Below are 15,039 nucleotides of genomic sequence, written 5' to 3'. Positions count from 1 at the left end.
AAATCGGGCTAGGATACCCTAGCCCAATTTCACCTGACAGTGAGAACCACCAGGCTCGTAGGTGAGCCCGATGGCCTCCAAGTGGTTAACCCACTTATGTAACCCTGCCCTAAAACCAGGTTTGCAGAGCAAGCACTCCACAACCCTGGTTTGTTTAATCATGTGTTGAAGTGGCGTGGCTCTGCACCATGGCAACTCATGAGTAGACCGCCAACTGGGAGGCTGAAAATCAGTCTCCCGGCTCTGGGGTCTCTCCAGCATGCCCTGCGCACTCATGCAGAGCATGCAGGAGCTTCTGGGACCATGCAGCCCCCTATCCTCCCAGCCCACGGCGGCTCCGTAACGGAGCCGGTAGTTGTGTGGGTGGCCACTTCGGCCGCCCAGAGCAGACTGCCTGCTCATGTGTGGGGAAAGCAGGCTAAGCCCTCTCTCCCAGCTAACCCTCCCCAGGCTCTTTTCACCGATCATGAAAAGAGCCTCTTTGTCAGTATAGTCTTTGCATACTTTGGAACTGAGTCAAATTAAAAATAGTATCTATTTCAATCTTTTTTATTTCTCAGAGTGCAGTGAAGACTTTGTTAACATGTGCAGTAGTACTGATGCAATATTGCTATAGTGATATGTTTGTGGAAATTTCCTACATGCCGGCTGACAAATTTGTGTGCATCAAATAGGGTTTTGTCTGCATCAAATAGGGTTTTGAATTTGATTTCGTTTGTTTTGAATGTGCAATGGCAGCAGAACAATTTTTGCTGACCATTCTTCCCTCTACACAGCCCTCTGTGCCACCCAAAAATATGTCTCTGAGGGCAACAGGACTCCCAGGAATATATTTTCAGGTGGCACAGAGGACTGCAGAAGGAAGGGAGGGTTGGCAAAAATCACCCCTAACCCTTTGTGCACTCAAAATATTGTTTGGCACACACGTTAGTCTGGATGTGAGCATTTTAACACAGTAAATCAAAATGTAGAGAACTATTTGCATAGCTTCTGTCTAATTACTGAAAATTTAGCATGGCAGAGAAAAAGAAATTATCATACCAGAATGTTAGAAAATCCATTGTGAGTACGCCATTAGTTTTTCAGGAAATTCTTCAGCAGCAACATCTAAATCCACTTGGATATTACAAAAAAATATGAAATGTTTTCTTTCTTTATTTCTTCAGACCTCAACTCCTGACAGATTATTTTGTAAATTTTGCAGATAAAGTGCTGATTTCTTCATTGACAGTTTAATCAGTCTCAATTTCATGAATCTTGTAAGCAGTATACAGTAGGACTGCAGTTATTACAGGAAAGAGATGTTGCTAGTCTAAGATGCAATGGAAAAAGAGGCATGCAGTTGATGACATCTGACAGTTCTTTTCAGCTGAAGGTAGTAGAACTGGAAATCAACACATCTATTAGTTCAAATATCTTTCATACTTTATGATTAACAAGTACATTTATGTCTGAATAGATTATTGCCTGGATCTCATTGTCCACATTTTTCTATAGAAAAACTCTGTATAGAAGTGACTCTTAGCAACTTGACAGAAAAACGTTTTAACCAGCAAGTCAATATGAAGGAAATCTCATCTATGAGTTTATGGATGAATAGCTCTTGGAGCAGAATGTGAACTGAAGCAGCCCTAATCAAAAGAGAAGAAATAGTCTTAAATCCAAGTGCTTTGGTTTAACCAACACTGTAATCCTATGCACAATTGGTATTGTCCACTGAATTCACAGAACTTTACATATGAGTCAGCATGCATAGGATTGGGTTACATGTTGTGGATCAGCCTATAAATCCCTGAAACTCAGTCCACAGATATAGCAAAAACATACAAATATTGGTCACAGATGCTAAAGCTTCATAAAAAGTTCTCCGAGTAGACTCAGTTACTTGGGATTGCTCATCTTGTTATGACTGGGTATTTCTTATGACAAGAGGGATGGTAAAAGTAGCAAATGGTGAAATTTGAAGTAAAACGAATGCAGCTTATAAAAATGTAGTGAGTGTTTGAAGAATTTATCAATCTTTATAAGAGGAATTTAAGAAGTGTGAGTTCAGTTCTATGCATATTTACTCTGAATAAAATTCACTAGATCCAGTGAAAGTTACTCCCAAATACATATGCCTAGAGTTGCCGCTTTAATCAAAAGTATGTTAATGTGCATTAATGCTCTATACAGCCCTATATTGCAGGCTAAGAGGCTGATTATTGCTGCCAAAACCTTACTGATTCCTATCAAACCTTTCTATGTAGTTTCACCACTTTTTAAGAATTGCAAGCACTTTAGCTTCATTTTCACCATGCTGTGCCAAGCAGGTAAGCATTACAACGCTGTTTGACAGCATGGAAACATATTAAGCTACCATCAAATATGGGTAGAGAATGGTAGAAATAGATTTCACACAAACTCAAGCCTCTGCAAGATAGAGGCTATTGAGACAAGAAACTCTGCTTATTAAGAAAAGGCTGAGCTTTGCTTTTAGCCCTTCAGTTCTTCATGACTGTAAATCCTGACAGTCTTCCGTGGTCCTGATGGCTGAATGAGAGGAGCCTTAACAATTTTGCGGAGACAATAAGACCAGGTCTCTCTTATGAATATATAATTTAATTGAAATCATTTTAAATTTTATGATACATTAATCATGGACAGAATGCCTCTATGGAACATTAATTTGAAGCTATAAGAATGAGCAGCTGCAGTTCCCTGATATATCAGCAGTATTTATATTAATTATCTCATAACATGGAATAACTGGAGTATAAAACCCATTTGCTTCATTTAGAAGTGAAGAAATAAAAATGCTTTTATTTGTAAATTTTGAAGCACATTCAAAAAATCAAAAAGATTTTAAAGGCAACAGATGGCCAGAATATGCAGATAGATGATAAAATAATGGTATCTGTGTACTTCTATAGTCAACTTTTTGACTCAAGTGATGTCATGAGTTGAAGTAAGGAATTGTGAATGCAATTATTTTTGAAGTTAACAAATTGTTTTACTGACAATTTAGCTGTCATTTTGCTGATGGGTTCGTTGTATGAAAATGTGCCCATTTTTCTGTGACAGTGGAATAAAAGGGGGGAGGGAGCACAGTAAACTTGGAGGAATAGAAAAAGGAAAGGAACCTTTCCTTTGGATGGATTTTTTCTATTTGGGGTTTCTCAAGCTAAGAAGAAGATAAAGCTCAGCATTCTGTTTAGGAGAGAAATTCAGCTCATATAGTAGGAAACAGAGAAATGAGAGAAAGGCAAACTGTTAATATACAGGACTACCCTGAGGCTTACTATTGCTACAAAATAACTTTGGAGGCAATTGGATACTGGATTTGAAGGAAGACAAATCCTTACTGTGGCTTCAAGGCTGGAAAACATAACTGCATGCTAAAAAGAAGACCGTTTGAAGGGTCTTGACATTAAAAACTAATTTAAAGGACTTGCCATTATACATTTATTATTAGTGAATTAATAATGAGCAGTTATTGTTTTAGTAAGTTGTTTAAGAGGTATACATTTCAATTGCATTGAGCGGTTATTGTATTAGTAAGTTGTTTATGGTATACATTTCAATTGCATTGCACATAGTAAATGATATAGCCAGTGTGGACTAGCTCACACTGCTGGAGTAGTTCTAGGGATACCAGGTTAAAATCCTAATTTCTCCATGAAATCACGGGATGACTTTGGGCCAGTTACATCTCTCAGCACAACCTACCTCACAGGGTGGTTGTGTGGGTTAAAAAAAAAAAAGGACCTCCTACACCACTGTGAGCAACTTGGAGGAAGAATGGGTTATAGGATTAGCTATTTTCTTTACCTAGCCTGCTTGGAAGATAACCTGTGGTTGCATTCCAGGTAAAAGGTTGTTCTGACAAGGTGTTTCCCCAGGGTGCCTTCAGGCCATTTGCAAAAAGCTGTAATGGACTAAAGGAAATGCCCCTCTGAGCATATACAGAGAGAGATGTAGGGCAGACCAAAATTAGGGTAAAACAGAGACAAAAGGAAAGTATTGCAAGCTCTCTTCCCTTATATCACAATAAGAAGTTTCAAGATTAAGCAAAACTTCTCATCTCATTTCCTCCCTGCTGTTATCAGAATTGAGTGAGTAAATGCCAGAATGTGTGATGTGCCCCCCCCTTCTCTGTTCAAGTGATTGCTCTCAGCAGTCTCTTTTGTGCATATTTCTTTGTTTAAGGCGCACATAGGAGAAGTCACCCAAACATATCCTAATCAATACTCAATATTCATGCCTTATTTGGAGCAAGACTCTCTAAACACTAGAAATTTCCTAAAGAAATACCTTCTCGGTCTCTTCCACCGAAACTTTTCAATCATGCCTCTGGTATGATTTTGTCTATATGAAGCCCCTTAAAGATGGCATCAATCTCTTGATTTACCATTGGACTCTGTGCTCCATGCTTCTTGGGTGCACATCATTGCCTGCCTCGTGCTTAAGCCAATTGGAGAGAAGGATCCCTTCTCTTTTCATAGGTAGCTATAAAAAACAGCTTTCCTCTTTCTCTTTCTCTCACCCTTCTCTTTCCCCTTCCCAACATCAAAACCTAACCATCCTCTTTTCATCATCTGTACTTCTTTTACCCCTCAATAAAGCAACTCTTTGTTTTCAAGAACTCGTCTACTCTATTTTGTCTTCTCCCATATTTCCACACCATGGCCAACTTTCCCAGAGTATTTTAAGGTTAATATTGCTCTTGACTGGTCTGTACCCATTTGATGCTAATTTCCTCCACTTAAGCAAAGCAAAACATAGCCATGGAGGAGTGGTAACTACCGTGCTTCCACACAGACCTTTTAACACTTGTACCAGTGAATATAATGAAGATGACTGTACTGTTGCTTAGTTTTTAGCATTAAAATGATTTGTTATAGGGTCTACAAATGTCACTTACTAATAGTTTCTAGTGTGAAAATGGAGTGCCCTAACAATTGTTTAGGGCTGTGGGCCACCTTCAGCCTCAAGGGCAGGGTGCCTCTGAGTACCAGTTGCAGGGGAGTAATGGCAGGAGATAGGGCATGCCCTCAACTCCTGTCTGTGGCTTCCAGCGGCATCTGGTGGGCCACTGTGCGAAACAGGATGCTGGACTAGATGGGCCTTGTGCCTGATCCAGCAGGGCTGTTCTTATGTAAAGGAATGCTGCTATATAGAATACAGATAATTATTTCTTAATTTTGCAGGTTTGCCCAGGTTCTGGCTCAGACATTGAGGCTATTCTCATAATCAGTGAAAAACCTAAATTGTGTGTGAACTGCTCCCCGATAACAGGTCCACCGAGAGTGGGTTCAGACCCTGGTGGGGAAAAAAATTGGGCACCCACCACCACCACAAGGCCCCCCACACACTGCCACTGCCACAAGGCCAAACTACCAATCTTTAAAATAATTCTAGCTGCTATGTGCGGGGGTGGGGCGGGGGGTGAGCCAAGCAGCAGAGCAGGAGCGGCATTGTTCTATTGCAGGCATCCCCAAACTGCGGCCCTCCAGATGTTGCTGAACTACAACTTCCAGCATACCCAGCCACAAAAAATTGTGTCTAGGGATGCTGGGAGTTGTAGTTCAGCAACATCTGGAGGGCCGCAGTTTGGGGATGCCTGTTCTATTGAAACTGTGCAGGCATGCCAGAATGCCTCACAGTTCTAAAGGGCCACTGGGCTGGACATTCAGGCTCAGTGGCTACTCCCACTCTGCTGTCACTTCCATCATTGTGGGGGTGCTTGGCTCACCCTACCCCATCCCCCCGGCAGCATACATGGCAGCTAGAATTATTTTAAAAATTGGCAGTTAGTCCTCATGGTGGCAGGGCAAGCACAGGGTGGGGTGGCAGCAGGAAGTAAGACAAAAACATATGCAAGATAGTTGGACTGCAGGCCCCCTTCTGGACCGCCGGGGCCCGGTAATTTGTACAGCTTCCCCACCCCCTCACATCGACCCTGCCTGATAACTCACAGGGACTTCAGGGTAAATCTTGCCGATATGTTTAGAGAGGAATGTTTTTAGTTTTAAAGCTTTTGTTGCACCATTTGACAAATGGGAAACAGTTAGTTTTTTATTTGGTGAGGCTGTCTTCCCATGAGATGAAATGAGATGGTCACTTCAGGGAATGGGTCTTTGGTATGTCAGTGGGGCAGTAAGATGTCGCTTGCTGCCTCACCCGCCTCTGCTACCGATGGTCATTTGAAGGGTCAATTTGAGTGGTACAGCCACTACTCAAAAAAGAGCTGCTTTGAAATGGTTCTGTTCCTTTTCCTTTTCAGTGGCAACACCCACAGCTGTATGATGGTACATGCCCTCCCATGCCTTCTTCATGTACCACTAGTCCAGTTAAGGAAGGGGGTATGGAGCAGAAGAGAAAATGGTGAATCAACAATAAAGTACTGGAGATGCTCTATAGAGTGCCTCCAGTACTGTAATTTCCGCATTTCCTCTTCTGCTCCATCTTCTTTTTCTAACAAGACAAGCAGTGCAGAGAGGGGTATGTGCACTAAGTCAGGTGGTGGCAGGTATCACCACCAGGAAGAAAGAAGAGAAGGATGTTGTGGAGTTGTATTTTACAGCCTGCCTTAGAAGCATGTGGTCTTGGGATACCATTGTATATTGCGGGGGGTGGGGGGGGAGGTTTCAATCATTCAGAAGTGGTACGGTCCTGAAAGGGGAAATACCATATGATATTTTCAGTGTACAGTTTGACTCTAACTGGAAATCAGACTTCTGCTATGCCATAATCCATTCCCCTTCCCGACTGTAAATCATGCAGGTAAGTTTGTATTTCTGGTTCTGATAGTGGGTGGTATGCTGCCTTATTTATTTTATTTACTGAAACTTCTTATATTACCGAAGTAATTGACAGTCAATATTTATTTATTTATAATTTTATGTCCTGTGTTAAAATATATTCTAGGTGGGTTACAGCATTGAAACAAGTAACATATATTCTCAAAAACAAGAATCCTTCCTCCCCCCACCCAATTCTCATACATACACACACACACAAACACCTCTGTGTGTGTGTGTGTGTGTGTGTGTGTGTGTGTGTGTGTGCGTATCAGTGTATCAGATAAGAGCAATAAAATAGAGGCATATTTAAAAAGCAGTGGACCTTTTAAAAACCTGTGGGAATAGGACTGTTTCAGGTTCTTCCTGAAGTCAGGCAACGATGGACTCAGGCATATTCCACACAGTAGGCTACAGTCAAAAAGGCCCTGTCTCTTTTACCCACCTACCCAGGAAGAGATCAGACTACACTGCTCATGTCAGAAGAAGCAGTTTCTAAGAGATACTGTTTCCAGGTATTTAGGTGTTTAAATCATAAAACTTGCACCTTGAACTAGGTAGCCAGTAGGGGTGTGCACAAATAGATTTTTTTCATTTTGATTTGTACCTGAATCAAAACACCCCCAATTTGTTTTGGGTCCAAATCTGACCTCCCTGAATCACCCCTGATATGATTTGTACCCAAATTTTCTGAATCTGAATGGATTCAGATTAAAAAATGGTCCCGGGGCAAAAAGAGGGAGGTGGTGGTAGTGCCCAGTGGGTGGAAGCTACCACACAAATTTCAAAGAAATTGGGCAAAGGGCTGTTTGTTTTTTTAATGAATTTTTGATGTTTACGCATCTTTAAGATTTTTCCAATAAGGAAGAATAGAGATTCCAGCAAACTTATAGCTCCACATTGGGGGCACCAGAGTGGCCCAGAGTGGGGTGTGGTGGGTGGTAGTGCCCAATGGGTGCAAAGAAGCTACAACCCATATTTCAAAGGAATTGGGCAAAGAGCTGATATTTAAATGACTTTTGAAGTTTACCCAAAGCTTTTCCCATAGGGAATAATGGGGATTTCAGCAGCCTTAGTTAGAACTCCCCGGGGTGGGGGGTGGCACCAGGGTGGCCCAGGGTGGGTTGTGGTGAGTGGTAGTGCCCAATGGGAGGAAAGAATTCTTTAAAAATCAGCCCTTTGCCCAATTCCTTTCAAATCTGGATGGTAGCTTGATCCACTGTGGCACTCCTAGGAGGCATCCACAGGAAGAAATGGGCACTGTCTGTCCCCATTGTCCCATAGGCTAGATGCAGCACACATCAACAACAGCAGAGCTTTGCAAAGAACAAGGTTTCCAAGGGTCACGCACATCCACTGTGTCACTCACCACATCCATTGGGTCCCACTATCCCCGCCCAGAAATGCAATTGAGCTACACACAACAGTGTGAAACAACAACAATGAAATGCACTGCTCCACACGCCCCCTCCCAATGCAGGGTAGCAGCAGCCAGCAACAAGCAAGCATGATATCACAGATGCAGCAGACTAGGGCCAACAACAGCATTAAATGTGCCCTGTCCTTCCTCCCCCAAGCATTTTTCATCCACAAGCAACCATCACAGTCAGCTACATAAAAGTGGGTTAAGTAAGGATGCAAAACAACATTCTGCCAGTGGAACAGCGAGGTTTTCCCCCCCTCTCACCTACCCAAGTAGAAGAGTGATGATTGATGACAACAATAGCACACAATTTTTTGGCACATTTCTGCAACAGATCAGAGCCTGTGGCACCAGCACAACCTATTGTAGATGCAAGCAATCTAGTTCGAATAAAAACACTGATGATGCTAGAAGTCAAAATATGACCCAATCTTCATTGCAGAGAAGGAGAGAGAAAGAGAGAGAGAGAGAGAGAGAGAGGCTGTCCTGTGCCCATACAATAATAACTGGGGAACAGAATGATACAATAATAACTAGGGAACAGATACGATACAATAGGCAGCTGCAGGGGGAGAGTATTAATACTGATAGATTATGGGCACAGAGGGCTGGAAGACAGACTTCTGGTTGTTGTTTTTTTAAAACCTTTAGAATGGGTGGGGGGGAGATAGAATTTTTTTTTTAATCACGAGGCTACGCTACCCTTCTAATCACCTACTAGTAACTGTCTCCCACTCAGACCCCCCTGTTTAAACTTCTTCCAAACTAAACAGCACACAACTTTTTAAATTCAATTGCAACCCAAAACCTTCCTCCAAACAGGAAAAAACCCCAAGAACACACAATTCCAGAGACGTGTGTGTGTGCGTGCATATGTGTAAAAATGGGGTACACTCAGTCTAGGGCTTCACCCACGTTGTGTGTCCAGTTGTCCACTTCTGTGGTCTGGTCTCTGAGTCTACTCCTTCTTCAATCTTCTTCTTGACTACTTCTCCTTCTTCAGTCTTCAGATTTGGGGGGCGGGGGGGGTGTTGGCCAGTGGCCAAAGGGGCTGGGGCTGCTGGCACAGACAGGCAGTGATTCAGTCTCAAGGGGGTGAAAAAAGAATTCTTCTCAGGATTCAATAAAAAAATAAAAAAAGCAATGCAGCAGAGATAAATTTTGATCCACTCCCAGGCTGGTAGCCACACTAGCCACTAGCCAGCAGGGGCAGGCTGGGTGGGCAGGCTAGGCTCAGGCTGGCAAGGCAGAAGGCAATAGGTATAGGCAATGGCATGGCATGGTGGCAAGCAAGGCAAAGCAAAGCTCTCTGTCTTCTCCTATGAGGCAGAACAAGGCAGAATGGTGGCTGCTGCCTCTTTAAATCTTATTGAATGAAAAAATCCCTCGAACTCCCTCCCACCCTTGCCCCTTCTTTGACCCTTCCCCTGGCCACTGTGAGGTCAGTCAGGAGTGGCAAGAGCCAAAACAGCCAATCAGGAACAACGAGACAGTTGTCAGCAGATCAGCCCATGCTTTCCTTTACCAATCTGAAGGCTGGAAGGGTGGGAAATTCAAATCTGTGTCAAACACAAAATGGAGACTACACTCAGATTGCCACAAATGGAGGCAAACAGCAAATCTTTTGGATCTGAAATCCGGTTGCTTTGTTTTGTTTACAAAACTTTGGGAAGTTGCAGTTAGGCGATTTGTTTTGTATACAAATCGCCTGAAATGGCCTGATTCGGGTACAGAATGTTCTGAACTCTAAAAGTTTTGCACATCCCTAGTAGTCAGTGAAGCAGGTCAAGTATCAGTGTGTGATCTGATCTGCTGGGCCCAGATAAAACCCTAAGCTAATTCAGACCAATAGAATTTTTTAGTGTATCTTCAAATGGGGAGCACCATGTAAAGTGCATAGTACCGGTACTAATCACCAAACTGAAAAGATTATAATAAGAATTATTGTGGACCATCAGATTTTTGCCAGGAAAGGATACCATTGGCATACCAGCTGAAGGTTGTACATTGCTCCTAACTACAGTTGCCACTAAGGTGATCAGCATTTCAGAGGAAGTGAAATCCTATCCAGAACAAGCTGCACACTTCCTCCAAGGTCATCAGATCCTTCAGCCAGCAGTACTTCTTACTTGTCTGCATTGAGCTCCCATTGTTCACCCTCATCAACTCCAAAACTACTCCCAGACACCAGTCTTAAAGCCTTTACTGCCTCTGACTTGCAGTGTTTTTCCCCGTTTAAATGAAATAATTTCTCAATCAGAATAAAATCACTTGTATCTGAAGGTTGCTCCCAGAAGCACTTCATAAACAAACAACCTGGTTTCTGGAAGCTTCATTTAAAAATTAGGAATATAACTTAGTGTTTATATTCTTTATTTAAGCTTAATTTACTGAATATCATTCAGGATATATATGATCACATAAACAACTGATGAATATAATCCATTGTGGTGTATTAGATACATAAAAATATTAACACATTTTCCATTGATGCTCCTTTTGATTCAGTTGTACCAAAGGATGCAATTAGGTTTTGTACAGAAAATTAAAGCAGTGAAGGAAAATATAATGATTAGCATTTCCAAATATTCTGCTTCCAATCAGTAAATTACATTCAAATGCCAACTCTAAATTGTAACATTTACTTTATGTGAAAACAAATTCAGCAGTTGGTTCCTTTTAGCATTTATACATTAGAAATGCTATGTATGAAACATATATGTAGGAGGCTTCCTTCATCTATCCATAGTTAAATACGTTGATTTTTGTAAACCCAGTCAGCTTCTAGTACTTTCGGATGATGGAATCAAATAACCTTTGAGCTGGGGACTTCATTTATCCATACTAATTCTTTTAATGTCTGCTAGAATTGATTGTGAGCAAGAACGCCTGCAGTAGTATTAGACAAAAGGAAAAGCACTTCTTGGCAGGTTCCTGAGTGGATACATCTGATTTAATATGCATTTTTTGATTACTGTCTAACCTTCCACAACCTTTACTGTCTGTCTTTTGTCATTAAAGATTCATCTGCCAACCTATTGGGTGAAATAATAGTCTGAATTACCTCATCCTGACCTATTTTAAATCAATCCAGGCCAATATGTAGTATATAATTTTAGTAGCATGCCTTCGTGGGAAGAAATGATTTTTCATTCTAAAGAGGGTAGCTAAATGGTTTATATCCAGGTATGTTTAGCTAGTTAGTTATATCCTTGGTACACTGCAGCAGCAAAGTCCAAGCACTTAATTGAACTATCTGCTATCAGTGGGTTTAGCAAAATGCATGAGTGTAATTCTGCCAATGGGAGAAGATTGTTGTGTCTCATGTTCAACAGTGTAGCTCTCTTGGAATCCTGGCAATCTGAACATTTACATGCTACCTTCAAACTGCCACTTATGTCACTCAAGGCAGAGGTCACTGCACAGGCATCAGTCATAACCTTCTGCTCAGACATTCAACACAGTGTGTAATGCAGTACTGTACATCTCACTGCAGATCCAGGACTCATCTGAATGGTCACCAGAACTTGTATCCAAGGCAAGCAGTGGGGCATTGCGGAATTGGATGGAAGGAGTGCTGTTGTGCTTCTTTCCCTCTGCCCAAACGAAACCCAGATTGCTCTCTTTGGAGCCTGGATTTGCTAACCAGTCAACAATCAACAATGGATGGAGCTGCTTTGAAGAAATGCAAGAGGTCCACATGCACTCCTATCAATTCAGCTGAAGTGCCACTGTTCTTCTCCGTGTGTACAAAAAATAAAAAATAAAAACCAAAAAAACCCCACAAACCACTCTGAACAACTGGTGGTGTCGGTCCAATGTTGAGCTGACCCAGGGAGGGCAGTTGGCTTGATATCGAGCCATTGAACCGAATTGATTCCTCTTCGAACAGGTTTGGAATTGAATCTGTTCGCACATCCCTAATCAACTGATCACCAAGCTTAGAGGAAAACAAAGGAAGATTGGGTTTAGGTTAAGCTGGTGAGAAGTGCAAAGAACTGCAATACAAACAAATTAATGTAGAAAGTGCATCCCTGATCTGCCAAGCCTCAAGGGATCTGACCGCCCTCCCTGTAGCCTAATGCTTACCTAAGGTGCTCACCAAGACTTAGTTGTTACTTCCCACCACACTGCACCTGCCACAGCAGAGGTTAGCCGCTGCACTACCCCCACCAACCACGAGGAATCGCTGCCAATCCCAGCCACAGATCTTCAACAAAAATCATGCCCGCAGGTGAAAGCTGCTCCCCATCACCTCTGTAAAAGGCCAGGCTCTGAGAATATTTATTTATCTATTTGTCATATTTTTATACTGCCTGATATATACCTCTCTAGGCGGTGTACAAAGTTTAAAACAATATTTAAAAATCAGCACAGATTAAAATACAAATAAAAACAGCATAAAAGAATTATTTGAAAAAAATTAAAATTCTAATTAAAAGCCTGTGAAAACAGGTGAGTCTTGAGGGTCTTCCTGAAAACAAACAGAGTATATGCTCTTATTTCAGCAAGGAGCTTATTCCAAAGCTCTGGGGCAGCCACAAAGAAAGCCCAGTTCTGGTTCACCACCAAACAGGCCAGTGGCAACCATAACCGGACCTCTCCAGAAGATTGTAACAGGCGGCAGGGTTCATGACAAAGGAGGTGCTTCTTAAATAACAGCTCCAAGTTGTTGTTATATTGAAATGAGGTAAACCGCCACCCACCAAAGTGTCTATGAAATGGCCGTGTTAACCATGTTAACCTTCCTTCTTGCCTTGTCAATCTTGCCTGGCTTATGCAATTGAATACTAAAGATTGGGTCCTTAGTATCCAGCTCTATGATTGTATGATCCAATATGATCCACCGTGGGGTATGTAGGGGTCTCCATATCCTACGCTGGATCATATCAGACCATACGATGATCAGGTCTGGGAACCAAGTTTGGACCACTCCCATGTCTGTGCATGCCTTACGAATAAGGGAGAGCCCTGACTTGACTCACTAGGTCAAGTCCCCAAATGGACCATGGTCCCCAAATGGACCATGAGGATATCTGGAGGTGGATTATTCTCCAGAAATTCAAGCAATAAAGGCAAAAATTGGGTGAATAACATGCCCCACTGGCCAAGCCAAGTGACTGAGGCCCATTCTCCAAGGCCAAGCTGTGTTCAGCACCATGTGCCCACTTGAACACCCAAAACACAAATGAGTGCCCCAAGATGAGGACCCTAGCCTGCTCAGCCAGCAACATTGGTCCTGCAAGGAAAGGGGGAAACATTGACATCAAGCACAGGCTCTAGCACACATACTTGCAGTACACCACAGAATGCCACCGGCCAAACCATTGAATGGCCATCCCAGGGTAACCCAGCTTGGAAGCCACAGAGGCAGCACTAATCCAAAACTAATGTAATGGCAGGCAAGATGTGGACACCGCAGTGGCCTCAATCGCCTTTCACATCACGGCCCAGAACTGATATTGTGAGAGGGGTCACCCATCAGCATGTACAAAAAGGCACCCACAGTTAGCTCTCCCGTAAGGCAGCGAAACGATCCAAAGCCCCCAAGGAGCAGAGTGTTGCCTTTTCTGACCTATGATGCGTGATCAGCTGTCCCCTGCCTGTAATCAGCTGTCTCTTGATCTTCTGATCCATCTTGAAAACTGTAACCACAACTCAATGAGGCCCCATTTGAAGACCAGGTCCCACTAAAGCACCCTAACGGAGGGGCTACCCTTGCCCTTTGGAAACAACTCTCCAACCTGAAAAGGTGACCAGGGTGGCAACATGGAAAAGGGCCACCTAGTAAGGTAGTGAGCAAATTGACTCAAAGCGCCCAATGGCACTCTGCAGAATATCAGGCATAAGAGGCAGCCTCTGGTCTCTCAAGCCCACCCTTCTAACATAAGCCACACCCTAAAGTTGTCCGAATGATCCTGCCAGCCCCTGGATTTTGCAAAGAAAGCCAAAGCTGCTAGATGACAGAGTCCCTGTAGCCAACGAAGACGTACTAGGTACTGCATGAGATGTTCCAGCAGAACCAGCCACTGCTGGCTGAGTCCTACCTGACACCTAAATTGCTGGAATGCCTGACTTTTTTTGTTGTATGTGGTACGCATGCCCGATGCTAAAGAAGTACTAATTGCTCTGAAAGCTTCTAAACTCCAAGGCTCCATAGCCATTCTGGCATCCAATTGGACCACAGCACTGCTCCTGGTGCCAGCTGGTGAAAATGGTGCACCTAAAAACGAGACAGGGCATCTGTAATGCCGTTCTGGACATCAGATATATGTCATGCCATAAATAGTATGTTATACTGTAAGCAGTCTAGAACAAAAGCTCGGTCCCATGACTCTAGGGGACCTTGACATCTGGCGATTTATGGCATGGACCATGGCTTGATTATCGCACCAGAATCTCACTGTAGAATCCTGAAAGAGATCAGTCCAAATGTGGACCAGAACTACTTGAGACGCCTTGTGCTCTTTTTCTAGGGCCTCCAAATGAACTATGAGTGCCCTAATAGTACCCATGTCTCCATCGTCAGAAGAGAACTCATGAGGTCTCCTAGGAGGACAAACTGGCTCCCCACCTTATTTTTACCATCAGCCTTCTTGGGACCCATAATCCAGCCCAGACTGCAGAAATAAAGAAAAACAGCAATAACACACAAGCCCTACCCCAAGTCCTTTGCCTATTACCTAGAAGGCAGTCAGGCAATACCCACAGCCCAGGCCAACATGGAGGACAACTGTCTCAGCTGCTTCCCTGGCTCACCAAATGGCCTCACAGACCCAATACCCCCAAGCTTGTCACCCTGACACCCTGTGGCCCAGAAGAAGGTCTCCAAGG

The 15,039-nt window shown here is 43.0% G+C and overlaps 1 protein-coding gene across 7 annotated transcripts in view; it reads left to right on the top strand.

The window, feature by feature from the left end:
* The window catches only part of SPOCK3 (SPARC (osteonectin), cwcv and kazal like domains proteoglycan 3), a 284,446-nt gene that overhangs the window by 231,336 nt on the left and 38,071 nt on the right, over nucleotides 1-15,039 (top strand). The window lies entirely within an intron of this gene.

Source organism: Hemicordylus capensis, chromosome 5 (genome assembly GCF_027244095.1).
Source record: "Hemicordylus capensis ecotype Gifberg chromosome 5, rHemCap1.1.pri, whole genome shotgun sequence".
NCBI lineage: Eukaryota > Metazoa > Chordata > Lepidosauria > Squamata > Cordylidae > Hemicordylus > Hemicordylus capensis.
The sequence above is the reverse complement of the archived record's forward strand: the minus strand, read 5'-3'. Positions and strand labels throughout refer to the sequence as shown.